Genomic DNA, 23,174 nt, shown 5'->3' on the forward strand with positions numbered 1-23,174 from the left:
AGAGAAAGACCCTGTCTCAAAATGAATAAAAATTAAAAATTAAATTAAAAAAAAGATGCCATTCTCTCCTGATTACTCTGATGATACCTCATTGCACATCTCCAGCACATACCATCTGCCAAGCTCAGGAGCACCCTGTGACTCTGTCCAGATGTCCCATAAGCACCTGCGTCCACATGCATTCCTAATGGAGGTCCCCACCTCCCCCAGCTCTGAGGCCTGTGTCTCCTCCTCCAGTCCCCTTTCTGGCCAATGGCACCAACACCCACCAGTCTCTCAGGTCTCAAAGTCACCCTGGACAGCTCCCATCTCCTCACTCCCAGAACCACATCCTTCCAGTTGATCCTGCCTCCTACCAATCTAGGCAAATAATAGTTTTACAGTAACGACCCCTATAAGACCATGAACTTCTCAAATATAACCATGTTGATTGATTTCTCCTGTCTCCTCTCCCTAACACAATGCCTAGCACAGTGTTTTTGACCATAACTCACAGTGAGAAATACACTTTACATCACAATCAAATAGATGCACATACACATATGTCTACTGTTAAAGGTCTAATATGCTAAGGCTCTTTCTCCCAAATCAGGAGTGTTCTCAATGGCACTGTTGCCTCCACTACCACACCACCCCCCTCAGGGCCATGGATTTGCTGCACAGGGAGTGACGCCACTTTTCTTACTTTGGATTAAACCAGTCCCATAGCCGAAGCTCTGTTGTGTCATTTTCCTTTCTTTGGTCTCCTCTCTTCCTTTTTCTTTGTCTATGTCTTCTTCCCTTTGTTGATAATTGTGGATCCTAAGTACAAAGGGAAAGTAAACCAGGTAAGGCAGGGAAGGTGACTGCGGTGGTCAGAGAACTGGTGAGTATCTTGTGGAAATGTGTTCCAAGGCAGATTATGCATGCACTAAGTGAACTGACCAGAAAAAGGCTCTAGGCACTAAGCGTTTATTCATAAAGACATATTTTTGATGAAAAGATGCAGTACTCAACTCATTACCCTTCCAAGTCAGCACAGTTAACAATTTAATGACCCAGCAACCCTCAAGTTATTTTAGGGGGGGTGAGGGAAACTTGATAAGACAATTCTTCTAAGAACATTTTAGTTTATGATTGTCTTTCCTGCAATCTAAACTTTAGCCCAGGCCAGGCATGGTGGCTCATGCCTATAATCTCAGCAATTTGGGAGGCCAAGGTGGGCAGATCACCTGTCAGGAGTTAGAGACCAGCCTGGCCAACATCGTGAAACCCTGTCTTTACTAAAAATACAAAAATTAGCCAGGTGTGGTGGCGGGCACCTGTAATCTCAGCTACTTGGGAGGCTGAGGCAGGAGGATCACTTGAACCCAGAAGGTGGAGGTTGTAGTGAGCCGAGACCACACCATTGCACTCCAGCCTGGGCAATAAGAGCAAAATTCCATCTCAAAAAAATAAAAATAAATAAATAAACTTCAGCCCAAGCCTCAGCCCCCAAGTTAACTGAAACAAAACAAAACAAAAAACTTATTTATCTGGATGTGGTAGTGCATGCCTGTAGTCTAGCTACTCGGGAGGCTGAGGCGGGAGGATCACTTGAGCCCAGGAGTTTGAAGCTGCAGTGAGCTATGTTTGCACCACTGCACTCCAGCCTGAGTGACAGCGAGACCCTGTCTCAAAAACAAAACCAACCCTCAAATGTCCTAGTCCCACTCACAAAATATTCTTCATATAATTTCAATAAGCAAGAAAGATGAGTGACTGAGAAGGTCATGAACATGAAACCATTGTGTGTGGACCCTCTGCAAGCACCAGGTGGGTGGGCAAAGACCGACTGCTGTCTGATCACCTTACCCATTGTTAAACCAGCTCAGAAACCACCAGCCCTTCTGAGCACTGCTGTCATCAACTTCTGGGTTTCTAAGAAATGAAAAAGGTTACAAATATTTTTAGAAAATGTGGTGTCCCCAAACTTAGGGTTTCCAAATTCTTTTTATAGCCGAGATTACTTTTAAAAAATAAAAAAACTTAAAATGCCAATTTATAAAACAGACAGAAATGAGACACTTTAGCTGAATGAGAGAGAACAGACCTGAAGCTCCCTCAATCTCTCCTCCCTTGGGTAGTCCCCGGCCCTCAGCTCATCCTGGGGGCCCTAGAGGAAGAGAAGGGAAAAAGGGGCTGGAGTGGGGGTGGTATTAATGCATAAACCTGAGTTCTAGATCTGCCACTTACTAGCTGTGTGACTGTGATAGGACATTTTCCCTCTCTGAATTTTGACTTTCTCCTCCAAAAAGTAGAGTCAATAATACCAATAACAGACCTGCCATGAAGGTAATTTTGAAGACTGCATGAAATAGCATACATAAAAGAGCTTTATGACTTGAAAATGACTGTAACAAGTTATAGGCTTCATGAAAAACCAATGCATGTTTCCATGTTTCTTTAGCTAAAACCAGCAGAATTCAGATTGTTGTAAAAGTCTAGAGAAAAATTCGGGTTGCCCAAAGGTTAGCAGTAACAGCCTCAGGAAATCTGAGGGTCGCTGAGCAAGAAGTTCAGAAAACTACTTAGAAGTCACTGTGGCCACCCATTTGAGAAAGTTTCCACACTCTCATTCATTGTGAAAGTCTCTTCAAGGTGGGGGGTCAGGCACGGTGGCTCACGCCTGTCATCCCAATACTTTGGGAGGCTAAGGCCAGCCGGTCACCTGAGGTCAGGCGTTCAAGACCAGCCTGGCCAACACAGTGAAACCCCATCTCTACTAAAAATACAAAAAATTAGCCAGGCGTGGTGGCAGGTGCCTGTAATCCCAGCTACTCAGGAGGCTGAGGCAGGAGGATTGCTTGAACTCAGGAGAAGGAGGTTGCCGTGAGCCAAGATAGCACCACTGCACTCCAGCCTGGGCGACAGAGCAAGACTCCGTCTCAGAAAATTAAAAAAAAAAAAATGAAAAGAAAGAAAAGAAAAGGTGGGGGCCTTCTGGAGGATGGGGAAAGAGGAAAGTCCGATGGCCAAATATGGTGGTGAGCTAACTCATGAACAGGCATAATATTATGAAACCTGTTTTAAAGCCTATTAACTCTTGGAAGTGCTTGAGATGGCTTCCAATACGTAAGTACAATAAACAGAAAAACAACACAAGAATAAAAAACACAAGAGAGAACAGAAAGAGATACATAGATTTAGTCACCCAGGTATATATTTTCACAGGACCTCAGTCATCCCAAAGAAAAGTTTCACCTTTACTTTCATTTCAGAGCTGAGATACTGGCTGGGTGGATTTCAGCAAATTTCCAAGGTCACATGACATGTGGGCATAAAAGCCAGGATTTCACACCAGGGAATAAATTATATCAGAAATGAAGGCTGGGGTAAGTACAAGCAGTTAAGTGCAATACTTTGCTCTGAGCTTTCTGACAACCAACCCAACCATTGGAAATATAAAGGTTTACATGGCTCTCATTTTCTTTTCAAAAAATAAGAAAAGAAAATTTTAATGATACACACTAGTTTCTCAAGAGGCTCAGATTTTTTTCCTGATGTTTATTCTTAGAGCAATTTCTTGCATGGGTCTTTATATAACATTTAAAGGGCAGAATAATAGACAATATCTCCCCGGATACTTTTTATCAGCAAGACAGGAATGTTCCCCAAATGACACTACCTAAGAGAACTTTGAGGAGAACTGAGGGCAAGATACAAGCCATGGTTCTATACAGATAAGTCTACGGAAGCTGCAGAAATAACATTCCAGATCCCCGGGAATCCACCCACCACCTCTCCGACTTCGGCGGAGCACCATGGCTGGCTGCCATGTGAAGAATGGACTGTAGGGGGTGCCAGAGTGACTGTGGGAAACATCCCCTAGAAATCTAGAATTCAAAGCACTTACTTTGAGTGATATATCCACAAGAAAGAGGCTTCTGGGCTAAAAGCAAAAGAGAAATAAAAACATATCATGTTACTTTTAACTCTGAGAAAGGCGATTTTGTAACCATTATCACTGAGCCCGGGGCTGAGCTAAGAGCCTGGGTTTTAGCTGCTTCCCGGTTTCTACCCTCCTTTGAGACATAACCAATGACATCAGGAGGCTGGAAATTTCCACTTCAGGATCTCAAGGGGAAACAGTTTTCTGCAAAATCTCAAATTGTGTGTTTGTGTGTGTGTATTGTAGAGATGGGGTTTTGTCATGTTGCCCAGGTTGGTCTCAAACTCCTGAGCTCAAGAGATCCACCGCTTTTGGCCTCCCAAAGTGCTGGGATTACAGGTGTAAGTCACCACGCCTGGCCTCAAATTCTGTTTTATTTTTGTTTGTTTGTTTGCTTTTTAAAAAAGAAGACAGCTCTCCATTGCAGAGATGGGTCCTCTCCTGCCACCTACTCAGGTGCCTGGTGATGACGAAGGCCCTGAAAGGATGGAAATGCTGTGGCCCAGATATCCTTCCCCCAGGATTTATCTTCCTCCAGAAAAAAAAGCATCAACTGCAGAGCCTAATGCCGTGGCCAACTCAGAGCCTTCTATAGAACAGCCCCAAAAAGCATTTCTTTAACTAATGAAGGCAGTGAGACTCTTAAGCCCCTACAAGTGCTGCAACCTAGCACTCAGAACCCTACCTGACACTCAGGCCATGGATTTATAGATTCAGGTTCACCAACTTTTCATATCTCCTCAATAATCCTTTTCCTTACCCTCCTCTCCAGAATCCTTCAACAGCACAATGGTCACAGCAATATCCACATTGCAGTGGCTTTTAAACATGTATTTATGCTTTAAGCCTCTACTCAGATGCCACCTTTTCAATGCCTTGCTTGATATGATCCTAGCACAGTGCCTGGTACGCAGTGGATACTCAGTAAATATTTGTGAATGGATGCAGAACAATGGATCCTCCTCCAAGCCAAACATAATTTTTGCCTCCTTGAGCTTTTTTTTTTTTTTTTTTTTTTTTTTTTGAGACGGAATCTCACTCGGTTGCCCAGGCTGGAGTGCAGTGGCATGATCTCGGCTTACAGCAACCTCTGCCTCCTGGGTTCAGGCAATTCTCCTGCCTCAGCCTCCTGAGTAGCTGGGGCTACAGGCACACACCACCATGCCTGGCTAATTTTTGTATTTTTAGTAGAGACGGGGGTTTCACCATGTTGGTCAGGCTGATCTCGAACTCCTGACCTCAAGTGATGTGCCTGCCTCAGCCTTCCAAAGTACTGAGATTTCATCTCAAAACAAAAACAAACAAACAAAAAAGAATCGGAGGTAATACATAGCAAGGGTCCTGACACATGCCCTCAATAACTACTAGCTCCTATCGTGATCACCACCATGATGAATATTTCATCATAATTTTGAAGGCTTCCTCTAATTCTCTAAAATTCGAAGATTATTTTTTCATGCAGCCTGAAATCAAATGCTATCCTAGATAATATTCTTTCAATACGCTTTACTGACAGTTCTTCTATTTACTAATTGGTTGACATGTTTGAGTTAGTTATTTTTAATCCATTTTAGCTTAGTGCTGCCTACCTGTGTAAGGTTTGTGTCCTCAGCTCACCTCAAGCTATCATGTGGCCAATTCGTAAAGTGACAAAACAAAAAAAAATAAAAAACAAAAAAAACAAAAAACAACTCCTCCCCTTGAAGTTTCTTGCAGATGTTCAAGTGGATTCTGCACATCAGAGGATGTTGTGGCCAGAGTCCAGGTGCCAGACGATTAGCCTGAAGAGCAGCCAGAACCTGCTCTGGCTACCATGCAGAGAGAGTGTGCCCAGAAAGTAACCCTCTTTCTGAGAGGCTGGTGTATACATGCATATTTGAGCCTTTGGCTCAGTTATGCACGTACAACTCTGGCTACAATTCCAAACACCAAAGTTATCTAATCAAGTGTTCAAACTCAGAGCTTGAAGGTTATCCAAGCAGACATTCTGACTCCAGGCAGGAACCCCAAAGGGTAAGTCTTCTTCTGTTGGACTCTTCCAACTGCTAGAGCTCTTCTATTTGCCAAAATCTCCTTTCTTGTTCTGCCTTCTGGAACAGATCATGATGATGATGACTGTTATGAAGTGAATGTTGTATCTCTTCAAAATTCATGTGTGGAGGCCCTGCCCTTAGTGTGATGATATTTGGAGGTGGGGCTTTTGGAACATAATTAGGTTTAGATGAGGTCATGGGAGTAGGACCCCCATGAAGGAATTAGTGACCTTACAAGAAAAGGAAGAGGCAGTAGCTTACTTGCTCTCCATCATGTGTGGATACAAGGAGGAGGTGGCCATCTGCCAGCCAGGAAGAGCCCTCACTGGGGATCTTGGACTCCCCAGCCTCTAGAACTGAGAGAATTAAATTCCTGTTGCTTAAACCACCTTGTGGTACTTTGTTATAGTGGCCTGAGCTAAAATGATGATGAGGAAGAGGAGGAGGAGGATGACAGCTGGCATTTATTGAGTGTTTATTAAGCCCTAGGCATTGCTTCCCAGTGCTTTATACACAATAACTTATTTAATACTCCCAACAACCCTATGAGGCAGGTACTACTATAATCCCTCCCCCAACTTTTTTTTTTGAGACAGTGCCTTACTCTGTCACCCAGGCTGGAGTGCAGTGGCAAGACCACAGCTCACTGCAGCCTCAACCTCTCAGGCTCAAGTGATCCTCCCACCTCAGCGTCCTGAGTAGCTGAGACTACAGGTGCGCACCACCATGCCTGGCTAATTTTTTAATTTTATTTTTGTAGAGACAGGGTCTTGCTATTTTGCCAGGGCTGGTCTTGAACTCCTGGGTTCAAGCAATCTGTCCTCCTTGGCCTCCCAAAGTGTTGGGATTATAGGTGTGAGCCACCATGCCCAGCCTATTATCCCCAATTTTTAAAGATAGGGAAACTAAACAAGAACAGAGTAGCTGAGTAACTTGCCCAAGGGGCAGCCTAGCTCTAGAGTCTGAGTGGGAAACGTCCTCAGCCCTCAGTTGCTTAAAGAGTTCCAGGGTCCCCACATCAAATTCTGAGTCATCTCTTCTTTGAACTAAATCCCTTCAGTTTTCTCAATTCAAAAGACCTAGTTTCCAGACCCTTTTAACTTGGTCACACTCTAGTTTGTCATGTTTTTCTTAAGATGAGTTGTGCAGAATGAAACAAAGCAACATTCCAGAAGTGGTTACATCTGTGCAGCACCACAGGGACTAATGGCTCCAGCATTCGGAGAATTCTTCTGCTACTGATGCACCTAAAGGCACAGTTCCATTTTTAGTAACCAAGACAGTCCTCCTAGCTCATCAAATCCTAGAATTTAAGAATCAAAAGAGGCCGGGCACAGTGGCTCACACCTGTAATCCCAGCACTTTGGGAGGCCGAGGCGGGTGGATCATTTGAGGTCAGGAGTTCAAGACCAGCCTGGCCAACATGGTGAAACCCTGTCTCCACTAAAAATACAAAAACTAGCCAGGCATGGTAGTACACGCCCGTAATCACAGCTACTTAGGAGGCTGAGGCAGGAGAATTGCTTGAACCTGGAAGGCAGATGTTGCAGAGAGCAGAGATCGCGCCACTGTATTCCAGCCTAGGTGACAGAGAGAGACTGTCTCAAAAAAAAAAAAAAAAAAAAAAAAAAGAATCAAAAGAGATATTCGAATGTTAATCCAGGCTACCATCTTGAACTTGGGGGCCACTGAAACACTCTGCTATGAAAATATTAATGGTACCAAAATAACTCTGTACAACTCAATTGTACAGTAGATTTTTTGAACCTTAAGGCTGAGCTTTTCCAGTCTTTTGAGTCAAAGGCATCAGGCATCTCTGTGGCTGCTTGTGAAGACTTGTGTCAGAAGCCTCTCCAGCTGGAATCTCCAAGGCATTGTAGTTTCAAAAGGCACAGAGGCAGCTCATATATTTGGGGTGAATCCATAGATGAATTTGAAAACTTAGAAATGCTTAACTCATTTTGCTTTTCAAAGTTAAACACACACACACACACACACACACTCTCTCAAAGATTTTAGCCAGGCACAAATGAATCACCAGCAATTCAGTATGTATTTTGCAGCAAAAGTCAACAACTTAAGTTGCTCCTTTAAACTCTGCAAATATTTCAGGATTTCAAAATTCAGGGTGGATTTCTCATGGAATTCCTGTCGGAAATTTCTTAAGGTAATTTCCTTATTTGATTATACAAGTTATTTAAAATTACATTGGGCTTACTTTGATCTCATTTTCTCTGGATCTAGCCTACTGTTACAGAAATTATGATATTAGGAACAAGGCAGGAAGGAAGATAAGTAGTTAGCCAGAAGTCACCTGGGAGAGCTAATGATTTTAAAGACAGTCCAGGGCTTAGGGATTCAGGAAGGGTGGAATCCCTTATTTATGGTTTTAGTTAATCCTAATTTCAATTCAACCTGGCAACTTGGATGATACTAGTAGGATAGAATCAAAGCAGTATTTTCATCCACATCACTTCATCATGTTTCGTAATTACCTGTTGATATATTCCCAAAACACAACGATCACAGTTGAGACAACCAGCATTGACAGAATTACTTTTCCTTTGACATTCATTATTTTCTCCTAGGAAAAAAGAAGAGGGGAGAAAAAAAAAGAACAGATTAAATCAATGAACTTCAAGATGCGGTTTTTAAAAAATGCTTTTACCTAATTCTTTTTTAAAATTACTATTATACTTTAAGTTCTGGGATACATGTGCAGAACGTGCAGGTTTGTTACATAGGTATACATGTGCCATGGTGGTGCACCCAGCAACCCATCATCTACATTAGGTATTTCTCCTAATGATATCCCTCCCCTAGCCCCCCATCCCCTGACAGGCCCCAGTGTGTGATGTTCCCCTCCCTGTGTCCATGTGTTCTCATTGTTCAACTCCCACTTATAAGTGAGAACATGCGGTGTTTGGTTTTCTGTTCTTGTGTTAGTTTGCTGAGAATGATGGTTTCCAGCTTCATCCATGTCCCAGCAAAGGACATGAACTCATCCTTTTTTATGGCTGCATAGTATTCTATGGTGTATATATGTGCCACATTTTCTTTATCCAATCTATCATTGATGGGCATTTGGGTTGATTTCAAGTCGTTGCTATAGTGAATACTGCTGCAATAAACATAGGTGTGCATGTATCTTTACAGTAGAATGATTTATAATCCTTTAGGTATACACCCAGTAATAGGATTGCTAAGTCAACTGGTATTTCTGGTTCTAGATCCTTGAGGAATCGCCACACTGTCTTCCACAATGGTTGAACTAATTTACATGCCCACCTAATTCTTTCTAAAAGGATACATTTAGGATGATCTAACTAGAGCTGAGGAGTCTGTTCTACCTTAAATTGCATAGACCTGCAGCGGCAGATCAGGCCAGTTTGGTTAATAGAGGAGGCTGCCTGCATTGGCAAGGGTGCTAAGGCCACACTGGGGCTCAGAGGGGAGGTATCCATATCTGCCATGGATGTAGGAGACAACGGAAGTAGCTGTACATGGTTGCCAGGGACTCCAGTTGCCTCCCAAGTCTGATCGCCCCACCTTTTATCTCGTGACTGTGAGGAGCCACCCCATCCCCAACCTCCATGCCCTTGGTATACTGATAACACATTCCCTTGCTCAGAGGAGAAAATGACCCTGGGTTTACAAGCTAGGCCTCATCTACTTCCCAGCTACCCCCAGCGTAACCCCATCACACTCACAGGCAAGCAAAAAAAATGGTGCACAGCAGGTGCATAGATATTCCCTGATCGCTGCGTGAAACTACTTAAAAAAGCAGGGGTGCTGTGTGAAGAATAACAGGCCAGGAAGTACTTTAATGTGGGTGATCAGGGAAGGCTCACTGTGTAGGTAAAAGTAAAGTCGAGTCCCAAGGGATGAAGAGGGATGGAAAAGGATGAAAAGCACCATAAGAAGGAATGAAACTATTTTGGGAACAGCATATGTGACAGGCTGACAGGTGAAAAAACTTCTTGTATTTAAACAGACAGCATTAAAGAAGAAAAATACTCTCACCTCAGCATGGCTGGATCCAAGGAGGGGTGCTAGTTGGCAACAGGATGGCGGACAGGGCAAATGGACCTTGAAAGGCATGGGAGGGAGGGAAAGGAGCCACAAGCACCTCGGAAGCCAGAGAATAACCAGATTTAACTTCATGCAGAGATGCCTGCCTGTGTGCTGGGGTGGGGAGGGTGGATCAGAGCTGACAGCAGCATGGAGAGTGAGGTGGCAGACTACTCTGATGGCCAAAACGAAGGGGTGGCTGTATTGCATACATGTTTTTTTCTTGGCTATATGTTATGATGTTTTCACATCTTCAAAAACCTCTCTGGCTGAGGAGATAATGTCCTCTTCGATGACTAGCCAGTTCTTAGAGATAGCCAGGGCTCAGCTAGAAGCATGCCTTTGATATAAAAATGAACCAATCCTAAGCTGTAGATCTTCACCTGCCCTGCACACCCCAGGAGGCAATATGACTTGGCCTTAAGCATCCCATCAGGGCCAGGTACCGGACAACTAGGGGCCATCCCTAGAGCTTAAAGCCCTCTGAAATTACTCAAACTAGTCCATCCTAGACTGTTCACCCGGCACTGTCTTTCCCATGGAAACCCTAATAAGGGCTCTGGCCTCAGTCTTCCCCTTGCTCCCTGTCTTCTGTCTCCTGACCACCCTCGTGTCTTTCCCACGTGGTCCCATGTGGTGTGCTGTGCCTACTTATTTGGACCCATGAGCATAATAAACATTGTTTTTTCCTGAGCCTTTCCTGTGTCTCCTCTTGTGATCACACTGGACTGACCATCACATAAAAGAATACAGAACAGTGGCCTGTGTTAAAAAGGAGGTAGAGAGATGGAAAGTGGTAGATTAATCAAAATATACCTTGGCAAGAGAATTGATAGGATTTGGCTGGTCATGTAGGTGTCAGGGACAAAGGAGAGGAAAGAAGCAAGTTTTCTGTCTAAGCAGTCAGGTGGACAATTGTAGCATTTTCTGAGATGGGCTGGATGGAAGATGAATCGGTTTGAGGGATAAGAATCATGAGTTCCCACTTGGACATGTTAATTTTGAGGTTTCTACACTCCTAAATGGAGACGACAAGAGGCAAATGGACATTCAAGTCTGAAGTTCAACAGAGATGTGGGCTAGACATGCAGTTGGAAGAGCTGTTCACATATGGAAGGTAGTTAATGTGAAGGAAATGAAGGAGGCTATAAATGTCTTTGCAAAATTATAACTAAATAAATTATGACAGTGAAAGACATCAGACCTAACCAATTCCTTCTTGCTTCTAACCTCTAACCTGTCATCCATTCCCGGGCATAGGCTTAACTAGCCTTGGGAAGGAATTTAGTTTATAGTTTAAATAATAGCCCTTCCCAAAAGCTAAACTGTTCTTGTAAAATGAATGAAAGGTCACCAGCCACCAAGTTAGAATGAGAGGGGCTGGAATTCTAAATATTACCAGCCATTATTCTGGAGGTCATAAGACTTTTGGGGAGACTGATTTGAGTAATAATAAAACTTCGGTCTCCTGCACAGGTGGCTCTGTGTGAATTACTCTTTTCTCTTTTGCAATTCCCCTGTCTTGATAAATCAGCTCTGTCTAGGCAGCGGGCAAGGTGAACCCCTTGGGCGGTTACAAGGTTACCTTGTGAGAGAATGTAGAGAGAGGAAAAGGAAAGAAGCTGGCCCTGGGCTGAAGCCTGAAAATGTCAACATTTTGAAGTAGGATTGAGAAGAAGCCCAGGAGAGAGGAAGAAAACCAAGACTGTGGACCTCTGGAAGCTAAGAGGAGACAGTGGCCAGCCACACACCAAATGTCATTGCTTTGTGAAACCACATCCCACCCCTGCCCACCCAGCAGCTGAGTCCCCCTTCTCTTCTTGGGCTCCCCCTGTCTCTATTCACATTGCTGTACATGTTGTTTTTGGAGGTGGCTCTGCCTCCGGTATCAGTTAGTCTGTGAGCTTCCTGAGGGCAGGAGGTGTGTTTTATTCAACCCTGAATCCCCAGTGCCTCACATAGAGCACACGAGGCACTCCATTAATGTTTGCTGAGTGAATGAAATAAAATAAGAATGATACTTAAATTTGTCCTCTGGACACAGGTCATTTTCCAATTCTTTTCAAAGAGATTTCTTAGATGATTCCAGACTCAGATCTCATATCTTACAAACGCTTTACTATGAAATCCAGTTAAAGAAGAGAAAGAATGGGATCTTCAGAAAGTGAGCTCTGTTTGGAAACAAAAAAGCCGGGCTGAATTCAATGTTATAACCCAACTTCCAGCTTTCCATACAACCGTGATGGGCAGTATTCCAGAGACCCTGAGATGACGAGTTTGCTGGGTAAAGCTCAGTCTCAGGCCTCTTCCCTCTAAGTACCATATGAGCCAGCACATACAGCCCCAGGCCTGTGGCAAAGTCAGAAAAGGCAGATGGCTGCAGGCAACTCATCCCCCACTGCTGAGAAAAGCCACTAGAGTCTGCATCTGAAGCACTAGCACTGAGTGCTGGAAAAGTCTTGGTTTCGGGTGCAAAAACCTAAGGCTGTGGCCACCTCTCTGTGCCGATGTCCTCACTTCCAGAGAAGTGGGGATAGTGGTAGCCACAGGCTTTGGAGTGATGTGGGGATGTGAGTCTCAACTTTGACAAATGAAGCTGGGAAACCCTGAGCAGTGGCCCTCATCCACAACTCCAGAAAGCTCTGAAAACCAAACACCTTTTTGTAATTCAATTGGCATCAAGGCCCTAACTGACATAAGGCCATTTATAATCTTTATCCCACTGAGTGAGACTGTTTAAACATTTCTTTGCATAAATATTGATGTATTTTATTATGTGGTGCTGCTGCACCAGGAAAGTTATATATGATACATAATCCATGTCCAAAAAATTCTGAATTCCAACACATCTGGCCCCAGGGTTTCAGGTAAGAGATTGTGGACCTCTACTGGATCACACTAAATTAATAGTGATGATTACAAGAGATAATGTTGTCCAAAAAATATTTAGCACTGTGCCTGGCATAGTATAAATGCAGAAGAAAAAAAAAGTCCACTAGTTCTTATTACTGATATCCATGAAACAGGCTGTTGGGAGGATGCAATGAGATAGCACAGTGCCTGATACTTAGCAAGTGCTCAAAACAGATTTGAAGGAAAGAAAGGAGGGATTTGGAATAAGAACATGTTATACAATGAAGTGCAAATAAATGCAAATGAAGGACTCTAAAGGTTTACCCATCTGTTCTGTGTCGTAGCCTGATTAAGGATGCCTCAGAAGTGGGATGTGACTTTGATTCTCTTTGATCAAGCCCCAGGCGCTGCTACAACCCCTGTGTGTGCCGAGGAGGCAACAGAGAGGCTGGCTGTGTGTCCCAAGCCTTGCCAACCCCACCTGCTGAGGATCAAATGCAAATTGTAAGCAACGTTAGGCAGAGAAAGGTGAAAACTCTCGCGGTTGGAAACATTGGTGCTTACATCAGGGATAGCCCAAATCAGACGTACCTCCAAATCCCCGCTCCAAATACACAGGTGTTTATGATTTTTTTTTTATTCCAAAAATTAGCATCAGAAGCAACCCTTGAAGCCCACTTCTTTCTGGAGCTCATCTATGGCTTGAATCTGCCTGCTTTTTTGCTGTGGTCAATCGTTACTCTTGTTTAAGACTTACAATTGGATGGCCGGGTGCAGTGGCTCACGCCTGTAATCTCAGCACTTTGGGAGGCTGAGGTGGGTGGGAGTTCGAGACCAGCCTGGCCAACATGGCAAAACCCCATCTCTACTAAAAATACAAAAATTAGCTGGGTGTTGCGGCATGTGTCTTTAATACCAGCTATTTGGGAGACTGAGGCAGGAGTATCACTTGAACCCGGGAGGCAGAGGCTGCGGTGAGCCAAGATCATGCCACTGCACTCCAGCCTAGGTGACAGAGCAAGACTCCATCTCAAAAAAAAAAAAAAAAAAAGACTTACAATTGGAAGCCGTCCAAATGAGCCAATTTTGCATCCTTCAGCAAAGCACTACAAATAGGCGGTGACATGCTTCCTGGAATCTGGAATCCAAGCCTCCAGGGAGGAAAGGTTGGCAGGGTGGCCAATGGGTCTTTTAAAACATTCTTATTTTTCTGTCTGGACAAAAAAATGAGGCATTTGGCAGCCAATGTGGTCTAAAAGTTCTTCCCTTGTATGTTTGTCTCTCTGAATTTTCAACTGTGTAATTCTGAAGACTGGTGGTTCACTGTCCTACCCACCAGTAAGAAACATGGGTTTGGGCCAGGCACAGTAGCTCATGCTTGTAATCCCAGCACTTTGGGAGGCCAAGATAGGCGGATTGCATGAGCCCAGGAGTTCGAGACCAGCCTGGGCAACATGGGGAAACCCGCTCTCTACAAAAAGTAGCTGGGTGTGATGGTGCATACCTGTAGTCCCAGCTATTGGGGAAGCTGAGGTAGGAGGATTACCAGAGCCTGGGAAGGTCCAGGCTACAGTGAGCCGTGATCAAGCCACTCCAGCCTGGGCGACAGAGTGAGATCCTGCAAGAAAGAAAGAGAGAAAGAGAGAAAGAGAGAGAGAGAAAGAAAGAAAGAAAGACAGAAAGAAAGAAAGAAAGAAAGAAAGAAAGAAAAGAAAGAAAGGAAAGAAAGAAAGAAAAGAAAAGTTCTAAAATTCTCCTTTCAAGGGGTGGAGCACAGAATTAGGACCTGACAAGTATTAACACCCTGTCTTAAGTGGGAGAGTGGAACCCTGATGTCCCCTGGGTCCCACCCCTCAGAGGACTGGGTGAACTTGGCCAGCCCCAGTTGTACAGCCTGCAATGGTCCAGAGCCCTCCTGCCATCTCTCAGACCCTCTGCTTTAATACTCTTGTACTTTCTCTCTGAATCCATCCTATGGCCCCAGACCATTTGTAGAACTCAGTTAACCAGAACTCAGCGCCTGCACTGCTTCCCAAATGCAAGCACTCTCACCCCCATTCCTGGAACGTGTGCAGATTATGCTAAAAATATAGAGGCATTTTGCAAGGCAGGGTCACGTTGTACAGCCTGTCATTTCTCCACCTTCCTCACTCTACCCTCACCCTCCTCTTCTGCTTCTGTTTCCCTGGAGTGTCAGACAGACTTTTCCATATGGCCCATAAATGAATTCTTCCCTACCACCCACCTCCAATCCTTCTCACACAGAACAACACACACACCCTCTGAGAATCTCACATTTCCACCCCAACTGGGCAAAGTCAAGGTATTCCTTCCAAACAGAATTCCACTCTGAAAGGAATTCTAGCAGATCCTATCTTCTCCATCTCGCACCAGGGGAAAAGGTGAACCTCTCAGCTGAATGCCATGCACTCAGAGGCCATCGAAAAGCCATTATCTCAGACAGCAGGAATCCGGCAGGGTGAAAGTGGTGGCAGGAGAAACCAAGCCTTCTCCGCAGGCTCCACCTCTCTGCAGGCTAAAGAATTCTCCTCCCCGCCTGAGATTCCTACATCAGGCCCCTAGAGCCCACCTGTCCTCCGCTTGAGCCTTAATCACTTTCAGGCTATTGTGATGGGTCCAGACTGGCACAGGCCCTGGCTCCCAGTAGGAGCATCCCAAGTGTCAGAGCCGTTTGAACCACAGCAACTCCATCTTGAATGGGAGCTGGGTAAAATAAGTCTGAGACCCACCGGGCTGCATTCCCAGACGGTTAAGGCATTCTAAGTCACAGGATGAAACTGGAAATCAGCACAATATACACGTCATAAAGACCATGCTGGTAAAAAAGTTTGCAGTAAAGAAACCGGCTGAAACCCACCAAAACCAAGATGGCGATGAGAGTGACCTCTGGTCATCCTCACTGCCACACTCCCACCAGTGCCATGACAGTTTACAAATACCATGGCAATGTCAGGAAGTTACCCTAGGTGGTCTAAAAAGGGGAGCCATGAATAATCCACCCCTTGTTTAGCATGTCATCAAGAAATAACCATAAAAATGGGCAACCAGCAGCTCTTGGGACTGCTCTGCCTATGGAGCAGCCATTCTTTTATTCCTCTACTTTCCTAATAAACTTGCTTTCACTTTACAGATTCGCCCTCAATTCTTTCTTGAGTGAGATCCAGAACCCTTTCTTGGGGTCTGGATCCAGACCCCCTTCCTGTAACACAAGTGTTTGGGGTGAACAAATGAGTAAGGAGAGTTCTGAGGCACTCCAGTTCTGCTCTGCCATGGATTCATTAACAAACATGGACTAGGCTACTGTGCACCAGATGGTTTTTGGAACTGGAGCTGCTTTAGTGAACAAGATTATCATAGAGCTTCGGTTCCAATGGGAGTCAAGAGACTCAACAGGATATATAATATCAGGTAGTGACAGTGTTGCAAAGAGAAGGAAAATAGGTAAGGGTGCAGTAATTAACTGGGTGTTAATGACCTTGGACAAGACTCTAGTCTTTAGTCCTCCATATCCTTGATTATAAAGGAGAGTGTTCAGCTCCAGTATTCTAGGTAAAAATTAGGCTAAGTGCAAAGACTCTTAAATCAGCAGAGTCCTAGATGTACACCTTGGGCAAGTTACTTTAACTCTCTGAGCCTCTGTTTACATATACGAAATGGAGATTCTAACACCCTCCTCAAAGGGTTCTTGAAAGTATACTGTGCCCATGGTCTGTTAATGCCCCACACACAGTACCTATAATAATGATGATGCTTTTTAATGGGAGAGATTCAGAAATGCATGGCTCAGAGCTTGGTGTGAAAGCAGGGCTGTGAGTTCATCTGAGAGGGGAATCTTGATGGGCAGCATCTCTCAGAAGAGTCAGGGGCGAGTCCACCCGCCAATTGCATGTTGTGGTAAAGTCAGTTCCACGCCCCACTCTATCCCGGGAACACAGCTCTGACCAGACCAGCTGCACCTCCATTTGCACCCCACCCCACCTCCCTACTCCACCCCTGCCCCACCCCTGTCCGCAGCCTTGTCATAGTCCTGCAGGTCAGCCCCAGCACCAACACAGGGCCAGCTTTCTAAACTGGCATCATGAGTTTCTTTAGTCTCAGACTCCTTGGCCCAGAAACAAGTCCTTTGGAGCTAAGATTCCCCAGTAAGCTTCCCTGATGGACCCAGGACGTGCATGAGAAATCATCCTCAGGGCTGGAACCTCATTTTTTAAGAGGGCAGTTCTTTTAGCCATATAGAGCTCACCCTGCTGCAGTGACCTACACGGGCTCCTAGGTGTGATGATCAAATGATAGGATTCATCAGCTATCACTTCTCAGCCTTTTGGCTCAGATCATGCATAGGAACCACCAACCAATATGCACTGAGTGCAGAGGCTGACTTACCACGAACTAATGAAGCTTAAGTGTCAGGGTCCTCACATGCATGGGCCCCCTTGCAAGACTGGGCCTGATTTCCCATTAGGGTGAGCATAAGAAAGCCCCAAATGCTTCCCAGAGGTAAAGAGTGCTGCCCTGCCTGGGAGAGTCACTCTCTAGCCTCAGTGCCTGTCCAGGGGCTGCAGGCTGAGCTGGGGTGCTGACCCATTACCTGCACACCCACCTAGGTCCCAGGAACAACCTGTCCCAGGTGGACCCTGTTGAGCACCTGGGCCCCTCCTCCTTTGGCCTCAAGAAGAAGGAGATGAACTACACACTGCTCTCTCTGCTCCCTGCTCAGGGGTCACTATGATCCAGGTCTCACAGCCACCTCGTGCTCCACCCAGGTTTGGCTGCCTCACTGTGCCTTGCAAGGATCCAGGGCTGAGTTTTCTCATGATCTGGCTGGAGCCACCTGAGAAACTGTCAAAAGACTTAGAGATGTGGCATCGCCAATAACAAATTGGGAAGCTAAAATAAATTCCTCTAAACTCTCAGTAATAAAAATCACCCATTGATTAACCATGCCACGGGCAAAACTGATTTATCTGTCTTTTCTCTTTTATTGGAAATGATTCTAGAAAACTGTTGTCAGATAATGGGGCAGTCAAAGAGTATGTAGCCCAAACATGACAGGTGTATCAGACAGTTAAGTAATACTAATCATCTTTGTATTATTTTTACATCATTTTCTTATGTCGTTGTTTTCTGGATTTTGTTATATTTGGAATGTTTGTCAGTCTTTGTTATTTGTTGTGATATCACTTCTCATATTCCAGATATTTACTTCCATACCTAACATTGCATTTGCAACCTTGCTTTTTTTTTTTTTTTTTTTTTTTGAGACGGAGTCTCACTCTGTCACCCAGGCTGGAGTGCAGTGGCACGATCCTGGCTCACAGCAAGCTCCACCTCCCAGGTTCATGCCTTTTTCCTGCCTCAGCCTCCCGAGTAGCTGGGACTACAGGCACCCGCCACCATACCTGGCTAATTTTTTTTTCATTTTTAGTAGTGACGGGGTTTCACCATGTTAGCCAGGATGGTCTCAATTTCCTGACCTCGTGATCCGCCCGCCTCAGCCTCCCAAAGTCTTGGGATTACAGGCATGAGCCACTGCACCCGGCCCATTCTTTTTCTTAAAGAGGGCTCCGCAAATGGAATCAGCTTCAAGCCCTGCATTTTCCGCAATCGAGCCAGGCCAGGCCAGGCCCTGGGCTAAACCCCTTTTCAGGAGTCTCTCAGTTAAGCCCCATGACAACCCAGTGAAGTTACTCTATTATTATCTGCATTTTACAGATATGAAAACAGAGGCTCAGAAAGGTGAAGTAACTTGCTTAGTGTCACATAGCACAAGGTGGTGGAGTTGGAGTTCAAATCCAGGGAGCCAGGCTCTAGTGCCGTCTCTTTTAACCACTCTTTTGCTCTAGGAAACATGAAGGCTTCTGCATGGGTTAATCGCTGTGGGGCCAGCTCTTCCTTGGACCAGCTGGCGAGCATCAGCTCAACTCTCCTAGCATTTCCAGGCACCTTCTGTGTGCCTGGTATGGGGTGTCCTCACTCACAGCATCTTGTTTATTCCTCACAATGGTCAGTGCGGTGGCCTTAGTGTGGCTTTTTTAGCTGAGGAAACTGAGCTTTAACAAAGGGACATAGCTTGCCGGAGATCACTGGGCATGCCCAGAAGTCTTGGTGCCAGATTTAAAATGCCTGCCTCCCAGGCCCAGCCCTTGGCATAGGGATGGTGCTGGGTGTAAGGAGGAAGAGTGCCTTATTATCCTAAAACCTCAGTGAGCTGGTGGGTCTTACAAGGAAATGCTTCCGTGGTACAATTCACGGGGAAGCAGGGGAAGTGCATGGAAGCTTGTCTCCGGTTATGTTTTTCATTATAAAGGTCAGAGTAAACAGACACAAGAAAATAAGCGACAGGTCTCAGACTAAATACACGGCCCACTGTCGCTCCAGCCATCTCAGATGGAACAACCTGTTCTCTGAAGTATATCTTACAGTGCTTTCTCTTGAATCCCCTTTGGGAAATCTAAAGACTGGATCCAGCCAGATTTTCCTTGCTGCCTGGTCTAGAAATCACTGCAAGGCTTTTTCCCAGAGAACCAAAGTAAGATAAATGAAAGATGCTACACAATCCTGAGAGGGCTCTGCCTCCATCCATAACTTCACCCCTGGGCCCCAAGACTTGCCCCCTGCTCCTGCATTAACACCTTAAATCCTTCAGGAAAAACTCCAGACTGCAGCTTGGCTGCAGCCCTGTGAGGTCCTGCCAGGGGAGCAAAATAAAGCTGAACTTACAGTGAAGTCCCTGAGCCGGCATCCTGCTTCCAGATCCACTGCTGGAGAGACAAGGACTTGGTCCTCTTCCAAAACTACTGAGGGGGCCACCGAGAGTTTAGGGGGATCCACCCGTGACCCCAGCAAGGCAGAAGCAAATCATTTCACCATCTCACGTACCTCATCGTCTGCCGCTTTCACCCCAGAGTAAAAGGCAAAACAACAAAGTTCTTTTGAGCTCCCTTCTGCAGAAGGAGGCAGGACTCAGAGAAAGGGAAGGTGCTGGTTTCAACTCCTGTCAAAAGAATAAACAGCTGTTTCAGGAGATGGGGAGTAGACAGAGCCCTCAGCAGCCAGGGGCTTTGTTCCTTGTAGGCCTTTGGGAAACGAGCTGTTTATCAGGCCTGTTGACTCAGAGCTGTGTGCCAAGGCAGAAAGGTTCCTCTCTGGATCCATGAGCGGCCCAGCCTCCTTGCCAAGCAAAACCATGGTCCAAACTGGGCCTAGTATGGGAGGAGGAAAGGCCACCATCCACCCTTGAGAGGGACACCCAGGGGGCCCACATCACACACTCTTGGATAAAAATGGAAACCATTCTGGACCCCAAACAACTTCAAGTGACTGCTCCTAGGACCAGCCAATGGAGACATTAAAACACACACAAACACACACACACCAGAGAGGAGTGGATAAAGGGCTAACTTGAGAGTCCTCAAGACTGGTGGAAATTCTACCTAAATGTTCCTTAAAGTTAAGTCCTTCCTCTGCATCTTTTAGGCTTCAGAAGTCGCTGTTTGGTTTGAACACTACATTTTTATAGAATGTTACGGGATCTCCCACAGCAGAAAGCACACTACAAGAACTTTAAAAGGTTACTGAGGCTCAACTCCGCTCTTCGGCTGAATAATGCTTAACCCTTCCCATACCCACCTCCTGCTCCCAAAATAGAATCTTGCAGCTGGAAGGGACCTAGGGGCAATGGATTTTCTTTCTTTCTTTTTTTCTTTTCTTTTCTTTTTTTTTTTTTGAGATGGAGTCTCACTCTGTCGCCCAGGGCGGAGTGCAGTGGTGCGATCTCAGCTCACTGCAAGCTCCGCCTCCCGGGTTCAAGTGATTCTCCTGCCTCAGCCTCCTGAGTGGCTGAGACTACAGGCACGTGCCACCACGCCCAGCTAATTTTTTTGTATTTTTAGTAGAGACGGGGTTTCACCACGTTGGCCAGGATGGTCTCGATCTCTTGACCTCGTGGTCCGCCTGCCTCAGCCTCCCAAAGTGCTGGGATTACAGGTGTGAGCCACCATGCCCGGAGGGCAGCAGATTTTCAAACGTCGAAACAGCTAAAACTTTTTCAAAAAGCAAACAAAATATTCTCAGAACCCCCACAACCTGAAACAGAGCACACGGAGTCCTTTGGCTAAAGCAGGGAAATGACGCTTAAAGCCCCTTCCTCATTCTCCCACGTGGCTGAGACACCTCCAGGGAGTACAGTCTAGAAACCCCAGACTAAAGACAGGGGACCAAAGCCAGTCAGGAAGGAATCAAGGACTGGCCCCCCGTCGCTCAGTAGTGCCTAATCAAGCCTCTTCCTCCCGTTCCCCAGAAGGAAATTTCACAGCTTCTGCCTCTTAAGGGGATGAGTTAGTTGGCCACAACCTTTAGGGTCCAGAAGTCTTCCTAATACCTTGCTTAAATCCTTCCTGTGGCTATTTAAGCCAAACTGATGCCCACCTGCCTATCCTGTTGTTCTGCTCCCAGTTCCACACCCAAAAGAAAGTGTGTGGATGTTCACCAAGACACATGCATTAGAATATTCATAGTTGGCCAGGTGCAGTGGCTCAGGCCTGTAATCCCAGCACTTTGGGAGGCCGAGGCGGGTGGATCACAAGGTCAGGAGATCGAGATCATCCTGGCTAACACGGTGAAATCCCGTCTCTACTAAAAATACAAAAAATTAGCCGGGCGTGGTGGCAGGTGCCTGTAGTCCCAGCAACTAGGGAGGCTGAGGCAGGAGAATGGTGTGAACCCGGGAGGCAGAGCTTGCAGAGAGCTGAGATCACACCACTGCACTCCAGCCTGGGCAACAGAGCAAGACTCCATCTCAAAAAAAAAAAAATTTTTCATAGCACACCCCAAACTGGATGCTCCCCCAAGGCGTATCATCAGAACAGGTAAGTTGTCACCTAGTCCCACAAAGGGATTCTACCTAGAGCAATGAGAATGAGCAAGCTACAGCTACTCACGTCAACAAGGAAAATCTCACACACACAGCACTGAGTGAAAGAAACCCGGCATAAAAGGTACATACTGGATGATTCCATTTATTTAAAGTTCAAAAATAGGCCAAACTGGCAGGGGGCGGTGGCTCATGCCTGTAATCCCAGCACTTTGGGAGGCTGAGGCAGGTGGATCACCTGAAGTCAGCAGTTTGAGAGCAGCCTGACCAACATGGTGAAACCCCGTCTCTACTAAAAATACAAAAATTAGCTGGGTGTAGTGGCATGTGCCTGTAATCCCAGCTACTCAGGAGGCTGAGGCAGGAGAATTCCTTGAACCCAGGAGGCGGAGGTTGCGGTGAGCTGAGATCGTCCCATTGCACTCCAGCCTGGGCAACAAAAGCGAAACTCTGTCTCAGAAAAAAAAAAAAAAAAAAAAAAAAGAATAAAAAGTAACAGAAATCAGACATCTTCCTGCTGGAAGCTGAGCTCTTTTGGGCACTGTCTTTCCCCGCTAGGGCCACAGGACCACGGACGGGCCCTGCCTCCCCAATCCCAGGCACCACAAACACCTCAGGAGGGGCTCAGGGACAATCTGTTGTGCTAAAACCATCTAGGAGGCCGGGCACAGTGGCTCACGCCTGTAATCCCAGCACTTTGGGAGTCTGAGGCGGGAGGATCACTTGAGCCCAGGAGATGGAGACCAGCCTAGGCAATACAGTGACAGCCCATCTCCACAAAAAATGTAAAAACGAGCTGGGCATAGTGGCATGTGCCTGTAGTGCAGCTACTCAGAAGACTGAGGTGAGAGGATCGCTTGAGACCAGGAGGTGGAGGTTGCAGGGAACCAATATCGCACCACTGCACTCCAGCCTGGGAGACAGAATGAGACCCTGTCTCAAAAAAAATAATTAAAAATCGGCTGGGCACAGTGGCTCATGCCTGTAATCCCAGCACTTTGAGAGGCTGAGGCGGGTGGATCTCCTGAGGTTGGGAGTTCAAGACCAGCCTGGCCAATATGGTGAATCTTCGTCTCTACTAAAAATACAAAAATTAGCCGGGCATGGTAGTGGGCGCCTGTAATCCCAACTACTCAGGAGGCTGAGGCAGGAGAATTGCTTGAACCTGGGAGGTGGAGTTTGCAGTGAGCCAAGATTGTGCCACTGCACTCCAGCCTGGGCAACAGAGCAAAACTCCATCTCAAAAAAATAAATTTTAAAAAATTACAAAATTAGCTTGGTGTGGTGGCACATGCTGTAGTCCCAGTTATTCAGGAGGCCGAGGCAGGAGAATCATTTGAACCAGGGAGGTGGGGCGGAGGTTGCAGTGAGCCAAGATCGCACCACTGCACTCCAGCCTGGGTAACAGAGCGAG

The 23,174-nt window shown here is 45.8% G+C and overlaps 1 pseudogene across 1 annotated transcript in view; it reads right to left on the minus strand.

Annotated features, from left to right (window-relative positions):
- Window positions 1–19,885, minus strand: part of GGTA1 (glycoprotein alpha-galactosyltransferase 1 (inactive)) — a 32,897-nt pseudogene extending 13,012 nt beyond the window's left edge. The window contains 5 exon segments of the transcript NR_132144.2: window positions 686–801; window positions 1,834–1,899; window positions 3,875–3,910; window positions 8,439–8,527; window positions 19,768–19,885. The product of NR_132144.2 is annotated as a glycoprotein alpha-galactosyltransferase 1 (inactive) (transcript).
- Window positions 19,886–23,174: the final 3,289 nt, after the last annotated feature.

The sequence above is a fragment of the Pongo abelii genome, chromosome 13 (assembly GCF_028885655.2).
Source record: "Pongo abelii isolate AG06213 chromosome 13, NHGRI_mPonAbe1-v2.0_pri, whole genome shotgun sequence".
NCBI classification, from domain to species: domain Eukaryota; kingdom Metazoa; phylum Chordata; class Mammalia; order Primates; family Hominidae; genus Pongo; species Pongo abelii.